Source organism: Cebus imitator, unplaced genomic scaffold (genome assembly GCF_001604975.1).
Source record: "Cebus imitator isolate Cc_AM_T3 unplaced genomic scaffold, Cebus_imitator-1.0 Scaffold20, whole genome shotgun sequence".
In the NCBI taxonomy this organism is placed as follows: Eukaryota; Metazoa; Chordata; class Mammalia; order Primates; family Cebidae; genus Cebus; species Cebus imitator.
The window spans coordinates 8,251,610-8,256,464 of NW_016107335.1; the positions used below are offsets into that span (position 1 = coordinate 8,251,610).

General features: G+C 49.7%; 1 pseudogene; it reads right to left on the reverse strand.

Moving 5' to 3' along the window:
• Positions 1-251: 251 nt before the first annotated feature.
• Positions 252-758, reverse strand: LOC119469965 (annotated as a pseudogene).
• Positions 759-4,855: the final 4,097 nt, after the last annotated feature.

Genomic DNA, 4,855 nt, shown 5'->3' on the forward strand with positions numbered 1-4,855 from the left:
GGACGTCCAACTTGTTGATTCCCAGTGCTAAAATCCAAACAACCCACTGCACTGGCCAAAACAGCGGTGTTATGATTGATGGTGCTTTTCTGACTCTGCACCAAGAACCACTGCACCAAGGCAGCAGCAAAACCGCCTCGCTGGCCACAAGAGTCACGCTGGCCACCTGTGGGGCTCCTCCGCTAGGAATCTCCTGGTGTGTGAGCAACAAAAATTCGTCTGAAAGTGTGGCGTCCTCTCGTTCTCTGCACTTTCACTGGGAGCTACAATCCCGAGCTGCTAGTGATCAGCCATCTTGGATCTCTCTCCTCGGCTTCTAAGCTGGAACAAATTCTAAATTCACAGTTACTTGCATCACCTCAGTTTAATAATCCAATACATGACAAAAAAGACAAACAAAAAAAAACAGCATCATAGGGCACAGCAGCTTTGTGTGGCTTCCTGTGGATAAGATCTTCAGTTTGTCCATACTAGACATCCAATTGTAGAATCCAATTGTGAATCCATTTCAGCTAATAATTTATTTTGGGTTTTAACTTCATGGCCTATTTCCATGGAAAAAGATTTTATAGCAGTTACTTTGCTTCTCAGACTTTCAGCAAGTCTCTCAGTTTCTTCTTCACAGGCTCTATACCTGCTATTAGCCTAGTGTTGTTCCCAGAGTTGCCAGGAGGTACTCCTTCACCCAAGCCTGCACGCCTCATCCCGCTAGGGGAGAGAGGGAAAAGGTGGGCGCAGGGGGGCCAGGTGGGTAGAAACGACCTACAGGGGACCCAGACTGCGGACCGCATCTTCAGCACCAGGACCATGAGGAACACCAACTTCTTCCCCCAAAGCACCATGACATCAGTCCAAAAAGTATTTTTTCAACTGACCTGCCATAGGCTTTTCAATTCTGAAATTAGAGACTCATTCTTTAGTATTAATGTCTTGAGCCTGTTACAAGGCAATACACTGAAACTCTGCACACAGCAAGGTCCTCGTGCTGCTTTGGGAAGGGTTGTGTGAATTTTTCATAGTAGGGAAGCATGAGAAGTCATTCTTCTGTGCGGCCTGGGTGGATTTTCTACCTGAGCACTGGAAGTAGGAGGTAAGAGGGAAAGTTATGGTGGGAACAATGCAAGGAGGTGAGGTGGCTTGATGACAGATGCCCCTGGGGTAGTTACTGGTCTGAGACTGTTTAAGGTAGGAATATGGAAGCAGCAATCCTCCTCTGTAGCATAAGGCATTGATCTGAGCCCAACAAATCAGTTCTTTTCTCCAATTACTGGATGTACATGCCCTATTCCCCACTCCTAACCTGGACCCATGACAATCTCCTACCCTTGGGGTAAGCCTGGGACTTTCCCAGTTCAGCACTGAAAGTCCTTTGGTCGGGGAATCCTCTGAGACCTGGGCTAACCAGGATGGTTTGTCACCCTTTGCACCATCATCACCATGGAAACTTAGGGGATAATTTCTTTCGTGAGTTTATTTAAGGGGGATGCTTTGCCAGGCCCCCCTTAGTTTGGGTACCAGCCCTGAGACCCTAAAGGCGGACAAGAACCCATGACAGCCAGATGTTCAGCTGGAAATGATTGTTGACTTTCTTGATCTGGGTGGACAGCCTCTATGAGCCTTCCCTGCCTCCCATTAGCTAAATACAGGTGCTGGGAAACGCAGGCATGTGGTGCATTTTGGGGCTGTCTACAGCCTCTATTAAATACAGGTTGTGGAAATGCAGGCATGTGCTGACGTTTTGGGGTTGTCTGTACGTTCTTCAGCAGGAAGCCCAGACTGCTGCTGAGAATATGAGAGGTCAGCAGACCTGGGTGTTAGTTTCTGTTCATCCGTTAGATAATATGTGACCTCAGTAGGGTTTTCTTTTCTTGCCTTAATTTCCTCATCTGTAAAATGTGATGCTTTGTGTTGGATATCACATCCACCTCCGGTGTGAGCAATCAGTGTAAACTTTCCCCTCTAGGACAAAATAGAAGGGCTTTGAATGGGTGAAGAAAGTGCCTTCTGCACAGGTAGAGGAGCTACACTTGGTGAAGCTCTTATAAAGGTCAAAGGTTGTAAACTCAGAACTGGAAGGCAAACTTCCCATTGGGCAGTGAAAGAGACAGGACTATATTCACCCATGATAAAGAAAGCACATTCTGCCCCTCCTCCAGAAATACAGCATGTTAAGCTGTTAGCTGCCATCCTCTTTTCAGTGAGGACAAGATCTTCCAAATAAAACTCTGTGATCGTGAAAAATCAAGATCAGCCAGGGATGGGAGAAGAAGAAAGCAGGAGACGTGCTATGCAAAATCTGCTGGCAGAATTCCCTACTTTATTCACAGACTTGCTCTGATTTATTTGCAGGCTGAAAAGACGATGCCCTGATCCCACGCCTGAGAGCAAGGATGGTGAGATCGGTCTGCTGAACCAACCAGGGGACCCTGGAGGTGTGGAGGAGGCTGGAGGGGAAGGGGCTAGACTTGAGGGAAAGAGAGCGAGTTGCAGTGGCAGGACGGGGCCTGCCTTGGTTATAGCAGGGAGATCAGCTGGGAAATGCAGGATCTGGGATTTCCTGGAGCAGGAGTTTTAAGGTCCAGAGAGCAGAAAACCTGGGCTCAGCAGACTGTATGGTTGCTGTCCCAGCTCCTTATCTCAACTGTTTGCATAGACAAAGGCCACCAGGGATGAGACTGTAAGCGATGTGCAAGGCTGCATCCCCTAGAACTTCCTAAGCACTGAATTCTGAATTTCAGACAGTTTTCATGTGTAAAGATGAAATGTTATTTTTTCTTCTGATTTCTTCAACCATTTAGAAATGTGAACATCCTTTTTAACTCACAGCTGTACAAAACAGGAGGCAGGCTAGACTTGGGCCAGGGCCGTCATCCTTTTCACTGATTACCCATTCTTGGCTGGGCTGCCCTGCAACACAACATCCCTACCCCCAAACTCAGTACCATCCAGGACAGTGATGTGTGATGTCCATGGGCATTTGAGGAAAGGGTGGTGTTCCCCATCTCAGTGGCAGCAAAGAGAAGAAGGCAGACGTGAGGCTCAAGTCTGCACAGGAGGGGAATTCAGTGGAAACAGGTAATCAGATGGGGAGGAGGTCCCTGGGTCCCTCCACCATGCCTTCTTCTTTGTGTTCGGTCAGGGAGACCTGCACCCGACCCAGACAGCCTGTGGCTGGATGGGCAGGTGGCTACTCTGGGGCGAGTCTGAAGTGCTAGGCTGCAATGCCCCTTAGCAGCATTTTCTAGCACCGCTGCTGGCGATGAAGCTCCATGTCTGGCTCCATGATCCTGACTCCTGCATCATCTAGCACAGAACCCATCCCAAACATGTGCAGGGAGTGTGTTGCGTGTCAGCTCCCCAAACCCTGGGAATCCTGAGGAGCCCTGAGTTCTCAGACCAGGAACTGCTTCCTCAATGCAGTGTTCCCAAACTGCTCCAACTGGGCTTGATTTCATTCAGTCCAGCTTCACAGACATTTATGATGTGAGTACTGAGGGTCAGGGTCAATGCTGGGCGCCAGGAGGGAGTGTGGGGTGGAGGGATGAAAACATGTAAGAGTGGGGCTGTAGGAGAAGGTTTATTTTGGAAGCAATGTCAGCAAGAAGGAGACCACAGTAGGCTCTGCAGAGGCTTCCTAGATGGGATGACACTAAGCTGACTGGGAACATCCTTGCCTCTTGGGGAAAGTCACTGGAGGCTGAGGGGCCTGTGATTAAAAAAGAAGATGAGAGTCAGCAGACAGGAGGAGTGCACAGGGGACTGGGGCTGGGCAGGGGTCGGGGGGTCTGGGTCTCATTCTCAGGATTCGAGGGTGCCTCCTCAAATCCTCCATGGAGGCTTCTGAGCAGGTTGGTGTGTCTTGGGAAGAGAAGGTGGCAGCAAGTGGCAGCTGGGTTGTACGAGTATAAACCTGGAGACAGGATTAACATTCGGAGGGAATCACACCTGCACTCCAGCAGTAGCAGTGGGGATGGACGGGACAGACTGGGGAGAGCTGAGGAAGTGCCCCGAAGTGTGGTCACTGATGGCAACATCAGGAGGGAACTCACCTCTGTCCTTGGTGACTCTGAAACGTGGCTCCCTTCGCTGCAGTGGCCCTGCAGAGGAGAACTGGGAGAGCAGAGGGAGGCAAAGACTGCATATAAGTGTGGTGACCTTGAAGTCTCCGGAACACTGGTCCAGTAGATGATGTCTGGGCTCTCCCTCCCTCCAGGGAGGCACTCTGCGTTGACAGAGCCAAGACCTTAAGAAAGCATTAGGGAGCAGCACTGCCAGAGTAGCCTCCTTCCAGTGTGGGGATGGCCCATTTCCGGGTCGCCCACTCCATACTCCCTGTATCAACAAGGAGTCTCTTTCACAGTGAGCAGGAGTGCCTGGTAACCCAACCAACAGCCTGCCCCCCCCACCCCAGCCCTGTGGACATCGACTTTCAAAGGAATAGAGCTGGAGAGTTGATCCGAGGACATTTTACAGTGGAGAAGGAGAAAGGGTTTGGTTAACCTTTATCAGAATGTTTGCCAAAGTGATTCCTTCCAGAGCATTCAAATGTGAACTGTGTTTCTCTTATGCCCCTGGCCACACTGAGAAGAAAGCACAGAGAAAGCCCTGCCTAGAGGCCACCCCATTTCCTTGGCCTTCTCCCATTCGCATTCGTCAATGCAATCCAACTGAAAGTGTTTTGCTTTACTCGGAGTTCAATGAATGTCCACTGTGTGGCAGGAACTTCAGTTAGAGCAGGAGGTTCTTCCTAATTTGGGGAACAAGAAAAGCCAACCCTGTTCCTTTAGTCTGGGTGCCACTTGCTGAAAGGAAGCATGAGGACTGGGAAGTTCCAACAGATTAAAAGGATCAAAAG